General features: G+C 39.5%; 1 protein-coding gene and 3 non-coding genes across 4 annotated transcripts in view; all 4 read left to right on the top strand.

Annotated features, from left to right (window-relative positions):
• LOC144512348 (LIM domain-binding protein 3-like) overlaps nt 1–13,251 on the top strand; it is a 67,293-nt gene that overhangs the window by 17,583 nt on the left and 36,459 nt on the right. The gene's annotated exons all lie outside the window — the stretch shown is intronic.
• trnat-agu (transfer RNA threonine (anticodon AGU)) lies at nt 572–645 on the top strand. The gene has a single exon. It is a non-coding gene; the product is annotated as a tRNA-Thr (tRNA).
• trnat-agu (transfer RNA threonine (anticodon AGU)) lies at nt 7,126–7,199 on the top strand. Its single transcript has one exon. It is a non-coding gene; the product is annotated as a tRNA-Thr (tRNA).
• On the top strand, nt 10,488–10,561 carry trnat-ugu (transfer RNA threonine (anticodon UGU)). Its single transcript has one exon. It is a non-coding gene; the product is annotated as a tRNA-Thr (tRNA).

Below are 13,251 nucleotides of genomic sequence, written 5' to 3'. Positions count from 1 at the left end.
AAAAAATCAAGCGGGAAAAAATTACGGAGGAAGAGTTTTTATTTATTTTGCATTTCGAGAATAATGTCGAAATGTCGAGAGAAACTTGATATTTCAAGGATCAAGTCAGACTTTTGAGAATAAACCAAACTACTAGTCTTCTACAAAATGCCCTGTGAAGGCCAATATATGAACTCATGACATTATACTTCAGAATTGGGTTTAATAACAAGGAGATTATTTTCTCTTTTAGCGCGTGAACACAGTACGGTGATAAGTCTTGGAAGAGGTGGCCGTATTCCTGCAAACTGAAGTAGCTTGTAATGGACAGACGCAATAAGGGTATCGATGGTTACACCTACGCGCAATACGGAGAGGATACGTTGTATCACAGGACACAATAAGACAACTGATCTAATCCTGAAGGAGTGGAGCTACCCATATCTATGATGTTGCCGGCATGGCGGACAGTAGCTCTAATGTGATTAAGTGATCCCAATGGACAAGTGGGTTGTTACTTTTACTCGCCCAAAGTGGCGTTTAACTTGCCATCGGGCCATCTGGCGTTAAACCCTTATTGTTGAAGCCTGAAGGTGCTGTGGCTTAGTTGGTTAAAGCGCCTGTCTAGTAAACAGGAGATCCTGGGTTCAAATCCCAGCAGTGCCTCTTTAGCTGTGTTTCTGTGAATGTATTTCATGCATATTTTGAAGTATCTCAAGTGACGCAGAGACAATCCCAGCAGAGCCTCAAACAATAGACTGTATATATATAATGGACCAGCAGCTCCCGTGTCTCTGGACGGAGACCAGTGAAGGACATTAGAAGCTCTTTCCCGGTGATGGCTGAGCGTTACTGAGCAGCCTCCAACTGAGCTTGAAGACGTAGATGTGACGTGAGCAACCTGTCTGAAAGTTGGAAGTCTTCTGGTAGCTGTGCCAAGAGAAATCTCAATCATTCCCAATCTAGCAGAGACGGAGAGCGTAGGTATATGTAAGGAGATAACATAGACACAGGCTCATTATTGATCACTAAAATGATAGTTAACATTAGTCATTACACTTAAACAGCTGATGGAAGTCCAAACTGCCTGAGAGCTTCTCCTGTACTACTTTTTGATCAGTAATCATCAGTAATGTGGATATAATGACTTAAAGGGAAATAATAGGACAGCTACAACAGTCTGGTGAGCTCAGAAATGACATCACTTAATGTAATACAGCCTTTAAAACCAGGAAAAGACCCTTATGTCATATCACAATATCCAAAATCTAAGACAATATCTAGTCTCATATCACGATATAGATATAATATTGATATATTGCCCAGCTCTAAAGCCATATAGGGTATTTAATTCATAGCTTTTCAAGAACATAACATTCTGCAGAGCTGTAATACTAAATAAACTGGATATTAAAACTACAGCACTGAGCACACGGCACTTCCTGAATGTGCAAAACATACCAGAATATGTATCGTTGCAGCATCGTCCACGTCCACGATTGGATGCATTGATTATTTGATTAATATCTAACACACCTCTAGTCAACATAGACGCCACTTTCTACAGCCACGTGGCGTGTTATCGCGAGGCTACGGTTGGGTTTAGGAACCGTGACACACGGGACACGATGCCCGGTCTCCTGGGTGAGAGTCCTGTGTTGTATGACCCATCCTCCCCCCCGACCAACCTCCTTACAGATTCTCGCCCTTTCATACTACTCGCTACGGCGTTTGTTTGTTTTGTCCCCTCTGTTGCACGTGTGTTGCATGCTGGAAGAGTGTACAAACACATACATTACATCTCTGTTATTTTGTCTTAGTTAGGAAGGTCTGGAGCCTTTAGTAACATTTTCCAACATTTTTGTTGCTTTTTCCAAAAAAAATTCCAACATTTTCCAACATTTTTGTTGCTTTTTCCAACATTTTTGTTGCTTTTTCCAACATTTTTTCCAACATTTTCCAACATTTTTGTTGCTTTTTCCAACATTTTTGTTGCTTTTTCCAACATTTTTGTTGCTTTTTCCAACATTTTTGTTGCTTTTTCCAACATTTTTTCCAACATTTTCCAACATTTTTGTTGCTTTTTACAACATTTTTGTTGCTTTTTACAACATTTTTGTTGCTTTTTACAACATTTTTGTTGCTTTTTACAACATTTTTGTTGCTTTTTACAACATTTTCCAACATTTTTGTTGCTTTTTACAACATTTTTGTTGCTTTTTACAACATTTTTGTTGCTTTTTACAACATTTTTCAACATTTTTGTTGCTTTTTACAACATTTTTGTTGCTTTTTACAACATTTTTGTTGCTTTTTCCAACATTTTCCAACATTTTTGTTGCTTTTTACAACATTTTTTTTGCTTTTTCCAACATTTTTTTCCAACATTTTACAACATTTTTGTTGCTTTTTCCAACATTTTCCAACATTTTTGTTGCTTTTTACAACATTTTTGTTGCTTTACATTACATACATTACATCTCTGTTATTTTGTCTTAGTTAGGAAGGTCTGGAGCCTTTAGTCTCTTCCACACGGTGGAAGGAAGGTATAAGGTGGAAGGTATACAGCGTATTATTAATTAAACAACGTTATCGGATCGGTATCGACAGATACACAAAGCCCAGGCATCGGTATCAGGACTGAAAAAGTCAGATTGGTGCATCCGTCGCGAACGCTAACAGAATATCCGTCATAGCTTCATAACACAATACATTTCATTTGGTTAGTTCTAAGCCCTCACCCTTTAACCTTTGGGTTGTCTTCCCGTCGACCATAAACTTGTCATTTTCGGTTCAATATTGAAAATGAATTTTTTTAGGCGCTTTTTCCAACATTTTTGTTACTTTTTCCAACATTTTTGTTGCTTTTTCCAACATTTTCCAACATTTTTGTTGCTTTTTCCAACATTTTTTCCAACATTTTCCAACATTTTTGTTGCTTTTTCCAACATTTTTGTTGCTTTTTCCAACATTTTTGTTGCTTTTTCCAACATTTTCCAACATTTTTGTTGCTTTTTACAAAAAAATTTCCAACATTTTCCAACATTTTTGTTGCTTTTTACAACATTTTTGTTGCTTTTTCCAACATTTTTGTTGCTTTTTTCCAAAAAAAATTCCAACATTTTTGTTGCTTTTTCCAAAAAAATTTCCAACATTTTCCAACATTTTTGTTGCTTTTTCCAACATTTTTGTTGCTTTTTCCAACATTTTACAACATTTTTGTTGCTTTTTCCAACATTTTTGTTGCTTTTTCCAACATTTTTTGCTACATTTTACAACATTTTTGTTGCTTTTTTCCAAAAAAAATTCCAACATTTTTGTTGCTTTTTCCAACATTTTCCAACATTTTTGTTGCTTTTTCCAACATTTTTGTTACTTTTTCCAACATTTTCCAACATTTTTGTTGCTTTTTACAACATTTTTGTTGCTTTTTACAACATTTTTGTTGCTTTTTACAACATTTTTGTTGCTTTTTCCAACATTTTTGTTGCTTTTTCCAACATTTTTTCCAACATTTTCCAACATTTTTTCCAACATTTTACAACATTTTTGTTGCTTTTTACAACATTTTTGTTGCTTTTTACAACATTTTTGTTGCTTTTTACAACATTTTCCAACATTTTTGTTGCTTTTTCCAACATTTTTGTTGCTTTTTCCAACATTTTACAACATTTTTGTTGCTTTTTCCAACATTTTTGTTGCTTTTTCCAACAATCTTTTTAAATTCATGGTCAATCAACCTAATGTAAATGACATTTTATTTAAAAAAAAAAAAAGCAGAAAATTATGAATTATTTTGACTAATAATTGAGATCAGAGGATGTTGAGTGGATCACGGACAGTTTTTTTGGTATTATTAATTAAGCAACGGTATCGGCTCGGTATCGACAGATACACAAAGCCCAGACATCGGCATCGGTATCGGGATTGAAAAAGTCGTATCGGTGCATCCCTAGTCCATTCACACGCAATCGCAAGGTAATGTAAGTCAATGGAGGCCAAACGGCGTTGATGAACACGCTAAAAAGAGAGTATGCATCTTGATAACACGCCAAAAATAGCGTACAAATTGGCGTGTCATCAGGCCCGTATTAAAACAACGTGGTGCCCCTGGGCATTACACCTTGATTATTGATAAACCCCCCCCCATCCCCCAAATGATAGATTTGCGCGTACTTGTGGACCATCTCAACTCTGACAGATTGGGGAGGGGAGTGATAGTGGTCATGTAATATTGATTTATTTATAATGTATTATTATTATTATTGTGAAATGAGTGTTCATAAACGAGTAATATATGGTCTTTCAACAATTTCAAGTGAATAATATAACAATTTATGGAAAATATTGTTAATGATTGTGTCATGTGGTGCCCCCCCCACTGGTTGTGAATGGTTTGTGCCCCTGGCCACTGGCCCAAGTGCCCTTATGGATGATCTGGGCATGCGTGTCATACATACGCCACTTCATGAGATCAGTCTGACTTCCTACGTAAAACTCTGCCTAATGATGTTGGAGCCTCCTGTTTGCTGAGTTCTGGGTTCCTCAGCTTCCAGATTATTTCATCACAACTGGCTTAGAGCAAACAAATGTTTGGAGAGTTTGCCTCACTGAACTCAGACAATGTGAGGCCTGTCCCGGCCGCAGAGTGGCCTACTTTCACACTGACCCACGTGCTTTTATACACTTCATCTGCTCACACCACAGCCACAGTATCTTACAACTTACGACCAGATCTGCTGGATCGACAGTTTTCTGGACAAAAGCGTTTGAGAACGTAGCTGTCCAGAATAAAAAAAAATATGAATCTGGATTATATCGAACACACTGACTCTGCAACAGTAGAGGAAGTGCTGATAAGACGTGTGTGTGTGTCTGCGTGAGTGTGTGTCTGTGTGTGTGTCTGTGTGTTAGTGTGTGTGTGTGTGTGTGTCTGCATGTGTGTATGTGTGTGTGTGCGTGTGTGTGTGTGTGTGTGCGCGTGCGTGTGTGTGTGTGTGTGCGTGTGTGTGTGTGTGTGTGTGTGTCTGCGTGTGTGTGTGTGTGTGTGTGCGTGTGTGTGTGTGTCTGCGTGTGTGTGTGTGTGTGTGCGCGTGTGTGTGTGTGTCTGTGTGTGTGTGTGTGTGTGTGTGTGTGTCTGCGTGCGTGTTTCTGCATGTGTGCGTGTGTGTGTGTGTCTGCGTGTTAGTGTGTGTGTGTGTGTGTCTGCATATGTGTATGTGTGTGTGTGTGTGTGTGTGTGTGTGTATGTGTGTGCGCGTGCGTGTGTGTGTGTCTGCGTGAGTGTGTGTGTGTGTGTGTCTGTGTGTTAGTGTGTGTGTGTCTGCGTGCGTGTGTGTGTGTGTGTGTGTGTGTGAGTGACCTTCATAGGCTAAAAACAGCCTGCGGCCTGTCAGCAGCCACAGACGCTTCCTGCCACTCTGCAGGCCTCCTTCTGCAGCTGGAACAAATGTCAGAGCGCTGGACGAGCAGCTCGTGGAGGGAAAAGCTCCGTGTTGTCCGTAGTCTATGTTCACTCGCATTTCTACTGCACAGATCCCCTGGGAAAGTGCAGTTTTCAGGGCTTATTTGTGGAGGTGCACACTCAGATATGGCTGTTTTGAATCCCTTTTAAGTCTCTTTGAAATCATTTTTCTTCTGTAGTTTGTCTCTCTTTGCCTGATTTATGGTTCTGCATTGAATCTACTCTCTACGAATCATTTTAACACCTGTGCATCCTCGCTCACTGCTCCTCCGGCGAGCCTCCTCTTTCCTCGAGATGTATTTTAGGAATTGAGACATCCTTTTAAAGGTCCCATGACATGGTGCTCTTTGGATGCTTTTATATAGGCCTTAGTGGTCCCCTAATACTGTATCTGAAGTCTCTTTTATATAGACCTTAGTGGTCCCCTAATACTGTATCTGAAGTCTCTTTTATATAGACCTTAGTGGTCCCCTAATACTGTATCTGAAGTCTCTTTTATATAGACCTTAGTGGTCCCCTAATACTGTATCTGAAGTCTCTTTTATATAGACCTTAGTGGTCCCCTAATACTGTATCTGAAGTCTCTTTTATATAGACCTTAGTGGTCCCCTAATACTGTATCTGAAGTCTCTTTTATATAGGCCTTAGTGGTCCCCTAATACTGTATCTGAAGTCTCTTTTATATAGACCTTAGTGGTCCCCTAATACTGTATCTGAAGTCTCTTTTATATAGACCTTAGTGGTCCCCTAATACTGTATCTGAAGTCTCTTTTTATATAGACCTTAGTGGGTCCCCTAATACTGTATCTGAAGTCTCTTTTATATAGACCTTAGTGGTCCCCTAATACTGTATCTGAAGTCTCTTTTATATAGACCTTAGTGGTCCCCTAATACTGTATCTGAAGTCTCTTTTATATAGGCCTTAGTGGGTCCCCTAATACTGTATCTGAAGTCTCTTTTATATAGACCTTAGTGGTCCCCTAATACTGTATCTGAAGTCTCTTTTATATAGACCTTAGTGGTCCCCTAATACTGTATCTGAAGTCTCTTTTATATAGACCTTAGTGGTCCCCTAATACTGTATCTGAAGTCTCTTTTATATAGACCTTAGTGGTCCCCCTAATACTGTATCTGAAGTCTCTTTTATATAGACCTTAGTGGTCCCCTAATACTGTATCTGAAGTCTCTTTAATATAGGCCTTAGTGGTCCCCCTAATACTGTATCTGAAGTCTCTTTTATATGGACCTTAGTGGTCCTCTAATACTGTATCTGAAGTCTCTTTATATAGACCTTAGTGGTCCTCTAATACTGTATCTGAAGTCTCTTTATATAGACCTTAGTGGTCCCCCTAATACTGTATCTGAAGTCTCTTTTATATAGACCTTAGTGGTCCCCTAATACTGTATCTGAAGTCTCTTTTATATAGACCTTAGTGGTCCCCTAATACTGTATCTGAAGTCTCTTTATATAGACCTTAGTGGTCCCCTAATACTGTATCTGAAGTCTCTTTTATATAGACCTTAGTGGTCCCCTAATACTGTATCTGAAGTCTCTTTATATAGACCTTAGTGGTCCCCTAATACTGTATCTGAAGTCTCTTTTATATAGACCTTAGTGGTCCCCTAATACTGTGACTACAGCCACTAGAGCCAGTCCCACAATGAGCTTTCCTTAGGCGAGAGGTGCTGTGGCTTAGTTGGTTAACGTGCCTGTCTAGTAAACAGGAGGTCCTGGGTTCAAATCCCAGCAGCGCCTCAGTCTGAAACCTTTAACTGGAGAAGAGAATTTCAGTAAGTAGTTTTGCGTCTCTAGAAGACATTTGTATTTGTAGTAGTTTGCATCTTTTTGTCAAGTCGAGTTAAATGTATTTCTAGAGCACGTTTAAAACAACCAAGCTGACCAAACGGAGGTCTGTAGTCATGTTGCATCTCATGTGGTTGTGCAGCTTCTCTTTGTTGTCGTTTAGAGTCTCTTTGTTGTCATTTAGTGTCTCTTTGTTGTCATTTAGTCTCTCTTTGTTGTCATTTTGAGTCTTTTTGTTGTCATTTTGAGTCTTTTTGTTGTCGTTTAGTGTCTCTTTGTTGTCATTTTGAGTCTTTTTGTTGTCATTTAGTGTCTCTTTGTTGTCATTTTGAGTCTTTTTGTTGTCATTTAGAGTCTCTTTGTTGTCAGTTTAGTGTCTCTTTGTTGTCGTTTAGTGTCTCTTTGTTGTCATTTTGAGTCTTTTTGTTGTCGTTTAGTGTCTCTTTGTTGTCATTTAGTCTTTTTGTTGTCGTTTAGTGTCTCTTTGTTGTCATTTAGTCTCTCTTTGTTGTCATTTTGAGTCTTTTTGTTGTCATTTTGAGTCTTTTTGTTGTCGTTTAGTGTCTCTTTGTTGTCATTTTGAGTCTTTTTGTTGTCATTTTGAGTCTTTTTGTTGTCGTTTAGTGTCTCTTTGTTGTCATTTTGAGTCTTTTTGTTGTCATTTAGTGTCTCTTTGTTGTCATTTTGAGTCTTTTTGTTGTCGTTTAGTGTCTCTTTGTTGTCATTTAGTGTCTCTTTGTTGTCATTTAGTGTCTCTTTGTTGTCATTTAGTGTCTTTTTGTTGTCGTTTAGTCTCTTTGTTGTTATTTAGTGTCTCTTTGTTGTCATTTTGAGTCTTTTTGTTGTCATTTAGTGTCTCTTTGTTGTCATTTTGAGTCTTTTTGTTGTCATTTAGTGTCTCTTTGTTGTCATTTTGAGTCTTTTTGTTGTCATTTAGTGTCTCTTTGTTGTCATTTAGTGTCTCTTTGTTGTCATTTTGAGTCTTTTTGTTGTCGTTTAGTGTCTCTTTGTTGTCATTTAGTCTCTCTTTGTTGTCATTTATTGTCATTTAGTGTCTCTTTGTTGTCATTTAGTGCCTCTTTGTTGTCATTTAGTGTCTCTTTGTTGTCATTTTGAGTCTTTTTGTTGTCATTTAGTGTCTCTTTGTTGTCATTTAGTGTCTCTTTGTTGTCATTTAGTGTCTCTTTGTCATTTAGAGTCTCTTTGTTGTCATTTAGTGTCTCTTTGTTGTCGTTTAGTGTCTCTTTGTTGTCATTTAGTGTCTCTTTGTTGTCATTTAGTCTCTCTTTGTTGTCATTTAGAGTCTCTTTGTTGTTATTTAGTGTCTCTTTGTTGTCATTTTGAGTCTCTTTGTTGTCATTTAGTGTCTCTTTGTTGTCATTTAGTGTCTCTTTGTTGTCATTTTGAGTCTTTTTGTTGTCATTTAGTGTCTCTTTGTTGTCATTTAGTGTCTCTTTGTTGTCATTTAGTGTCTCTTTGTTGTCATTTTTTGTCATTTAGTGTCTCTTTGTTGTCATTTAGTGTCTCTTTGTTGTCATTTAGTGTCTCTTTGTTGTCATTTTGAGTCTTTTTGTTGTCATTTAGTGTCTCTTTGTTGTCATTTTGAGTCTCTTTGTTGTCATTTAGTGTCTCTTTGTTGTCATTTAGTGTCTCTTTGTTGTCATTTAGTGTCTCTTTGTTGTCATTTAGTGTCTCTTTGTTGTCATTTATTGTCATTTAGTGTCTCTTTGTTGTCATTTTGAGTCTTTTTGTTGTCATTTAGTGTCTCTTTGTTGTCATTTAGTGTCTCTTTGTTGTCATTTTGAGTCTTTTTGTTGTCGTTTAGTGTCTCTTTGTTGTCATTTATTGTCATTTAGTGTCTCTTTGTTGTCATTTAGTGTCTCTTTGTCATTTAGTGTCTCTTTGTTGTCATTTAGTGTCTCTTTGTTGTCATTTTGAGTCTCTTTGTTGTCATTTAGTTTCTCTTTGTTGTCATTTAGTGTCTCTTTGTTGTCATTTTGAGTCTTTTTGTTGTCATTTAGTGTCTCTTTGTTGTCATTTAGAGTCTCTTTGTTGTCATTTAGTGTCTCTTTGTTGTCATTTTGAGTCTCTTTGTTGTTATTTAGTGTCTCTTTGTTGTCATTTAGTGTCTCTTTGTTGTTATTTAGTGTCTCTTTGTTGTCATTTATTGTCATTTAGTGTCTCTTTGTTGTCATTTAGTGTCTCTTTGTCATTTAGAGTCTCTTTGTTGTCATTTAGTGTCTCTTTGTTGTCATTTATTGTCATTTAGTGTCTCTTTGTTGTCATTTAGAGTCTTTTTGTTGTCATTTAGTGTCTCTTTGTTGTCATTTAGTGTCTCTTTGTTGTCATTTAGAGTCTCTTTGTTGTCATTTAGTGTCTCTTTGTTGTCATTTAGTGATTTATTGATGAAGAGGTGCTGTGGCTTAGTTGGTTAAAGCGTCTGTCTTGTAAACAGGAGAATAATTATATTCATTATTATATAAACCCACTCCACTTTATATAACTCTAACTAATGTTCATACAGAGACAAGAGAAGTCTTATTCTTACTAAAGAGATCCCCAACATCCAGTTATCCAATCAAACAACCTTTAGACGGCAGCTTTGAAGTTGTTTTGTGTGTCTTTGTGGTCGCTTGAGTCTTTTAGCTATAGTCTGCAAGTCTTTCTGTAGTCGTGTGGAGCGACGTTCCTGCAAGAAACGTAACGTAACGTCTCCTGAAACAGTCCAAAAAAAAACTTTGAACGTGACAAATAAGTTTCAACGGAGGAAGGAAAGGATGGAGGGATGAGAGGAAGTAACAAAGAGGAACCTGAAGGTGCTGTGTCTTAGTTGGTTAAAGCTCCTGTCTAGTAAACACGAGATTGAGGGTTCAAATCCCAGCAGCACCTCTTTGAATCTGTGCCAGCGGTGACGTCTCTCTCCCAAATAAACCCAAACGTAACTGCAGCACGGTGACAAGCTGACGGTGTTCTCTGTTAGTTCTGATAATGGTAACACAATGTGTGTTTTCTTCAGTTATTCCTGCAAATATGCTAAACAACAGATGTGTCCTCTTATCAAAAGTGACACTTATATGGTTGTTTCTTTAACGGCCCCGGGCCATCGGGCCGTTGCTTATGTTGAACCCAGGTATCATGTATGTGTCTTGAACCCAGGTATAATGTATGTGTCTCTACTTAGAGCTTCATGTGTCCACCTCACCAGCTCGTTATGGTGAATATATTTCAATGCCATTAGGAGGTGCTGTGGCTTAGTTGGTTAAAGCGCCTGTCTTGTAAACAGGAGATCCTGGGTTCAAATCCCAGCAGCACCTCTTTAATACAGAGAATATCTCTCAAATCTGTAATCCTAACATGGAAAATCTTCTCTCCATCCATCGTGAGGATGCCTCCCGACGCTGCTCTATGTAAGCAGCCGGGCAATGCATTCTGGGAGTGTCACAGCAACGTTAGATTCTACAGTAGTATCCTGCCTACTGTATGCAAACCAAGGGTTCAATTGCTATTTTGGCAAGTCAACTTCAGCAATTGACAATATGTTTCTCTCCAACCAACGGTGCAACAAGGACACGTACAATGATATATAAAAAATATATATAAAAGATAGCTGACATTCTGGGGAGGCAGGTATGGAGGCCAAAGGTCACTCAGTGCTCAGGGTTTTATAGCAGTGACGAGAAAGACAGAGAAAGCAGGGAGGAGCGGGAGGGATTTTAGGGGAGTAATCAGAGTGAGTGGATGTGAGTCAGCGGGGGTTAGCGGTGCATGGACAGCTGTCTGGGGTTTAACACTCAGGCATGAACACTTGTGTTGGAGGCGCCACACAGGCCTCGAGGCTACAGACCTGCTCTGTGAGGGAAAAGTCTACACTTTTAAATGTTTCCCCATCTGAAGACACACTCTTCATCTGATGGATGAAACTCATCACCTGCTTTTAAGAGATTCAGGTGATGAAGTGCATGTTTATTCTCACGTTATTGTTCATTTAAACTCAAGCTGAGAACTATTTTTAGCCACGCTATAGCGGCATGCCAGCTAATCTGTCTGAGCTCCACTTTGGTCCGGACTGAAATATCTCAGCAGCTATTAGACGGATTGCGATGAAATCTTGTACAGACATTCGTAAGATAAAGATGAGATAAAACTGTCAATCCCCGAGAGAAATTGCTGTGCAGAAGTTGCAATACAAATAGAGAAGAGACAAGTGCAAAAACCTCTCACACAACAGATGCAATGTCATTCTAATTTGTCACTAAAGATATAAAAAGACAAGCGAGAACAGGAGCAGAAACCAGTTCACGAACTCCTCCCAGCAGCACCCAGCTGACATCTGATACCCATCAGACAGTCGGCAGTCCTCTCAACTCACATTCTTTCATTTTAAACACATTTTGGATGCTTTCAGTTAAAAATGTATATAGGATTTGCAGCATTTTTAAATGTAACAAGTCTCTGAACCTGAGCAGTTTGGTCCATTTTAGTCTCGCTTTGCCAGACCTTCCTCCACAGCGCTGCGGAGGAGGGTCTGACTAGTCCACACAGCATTCCTGGATGGGAGGAAAACCTGCTCTGGTTTACTGGCCTTTCTTTAAACCAATCACAATCGTTGTGGGCGGGGCTAAGCTCCGGACGGAGCCACGGTGCCTCTGCTAAATAGTCTCAGGAAGGAGCTTGTTTTGGTGGAACATAGTCTAGCTAGTGTGTGTGTGTGTGTGTGTGTGTGTGTGTGTGTGTGTGTGTCTGTCTGTGTTTGTGTGTGTGTGTGTGCGTTTGTCTGTGTGTGTCTGTGCGTGTGCGTTGGTGTGTGTGTGTCTGTGTGTGCGTGTGTGTGCGTGTGTGTGTGCGTGCATGGGTGTGCGTGCTGTGTGTGCATGTGCGCATGCGTGCGTGTGTGTGTCTGTGCGCGTGCGTTGGTGTGTGCATCTGTGTGTGTATGTGCATGTGCGCGTGTATGTGTGTGTGTGCGCGTGCGTTGGTGTGTGTGTGTGTGTGTGTGTGCATGTGTGTGTGCGTGCATGGGTGTGTGTGTGTCTGTGTGTGCATGTGTGCATGTGCGCGTGTATGTGTGTCTGTGCGCGTGCGTTGGTGTGTGTGTGTCTGTGTGTGCATGTGTGTGTGCGTGCATGGGTGTGTGTCTGTGTGTGTCTGTGTGTGTGTGTGTTATATTGACAAAGATAATGATGATATGATATCAACACTTTCCAGTTTTATGTTTCAGCTGTAAAGACTCAGGTTTTCTTCTTTAAACAAACGTCCGATGTTTCCGTTAAGATTTCAAACAGTAGTTGGAGCTTTTTTAATCTACTGATTCTCTGAGATGTAGTTTAGTTTGATCTGGGCGCAGGCTTGTCGACCCTTTTTGTTGTGTAACTGTGTGAATGAGGGTCAAAACTCCACTCCTGAGGGGGGATTTTCAGATTAAGGGGACTTCAGTTTGCAGACACACTAACCATTGACGTATTGATTAATTCTGTTCCCATTTGACTGATTGTTTTCAAGTGAAACGCTGAAGCTTTTCCACGCAGCTTCTCGTGATTAAACGACTGAAAGATGCAGATTGACATGTGCGCTGAGCTGTGCTGTGACCTCAACATTCAGGCTATAAATAAACAAAAAGGAGATGACAAGAGTAAAAAATGACACTACATATCGTGTTTTGACCTCGACAACCTGACTGCATTTTACCGCAAACCTGCGACTAGTTAACTTCCTAAAGCGGGCGCTATAGCTTGTTAGCTAAGAGTCGGGTCTGTGATTGTGAATGTGTGATTGTGTAAAGGTGTTCACCAGATAGATACCAACGTTTTCGTGAACTAGTGAATTTCGCCAGCTGTCTTCTCTCCTTTACGGAGACAGACGCTGTGTGCACGGTGGGCTCGATGGTGTTTTAAGCCCCCAACGTCGCCTTCCAGGCAGCTAACCCTCACCTTAACACTAACATTACTTCTTTGACATAACCATTGCCACGTTGGGGGCTAAACACAGTGTGTGTGTGTGTGTGTGT

The sequence above is a fragment of the Sander vitreus genome, chromosome 23 (genome assembly GCF_031162955.1).
Source record: "Sander vitreus isolate 19-12246 chromosome 23, sanVit1, whole genome shotgun sequence".
NCBI lineage: Eukaryota > Metazoa > Chordata > Actinopteri > Perciformes > Percidae > Sander > Sander vitreus.
Note: the sequence above shows the minus strand (reverse complement) of the source record. Positions and strands in the feature narration are given on the sequence as shown.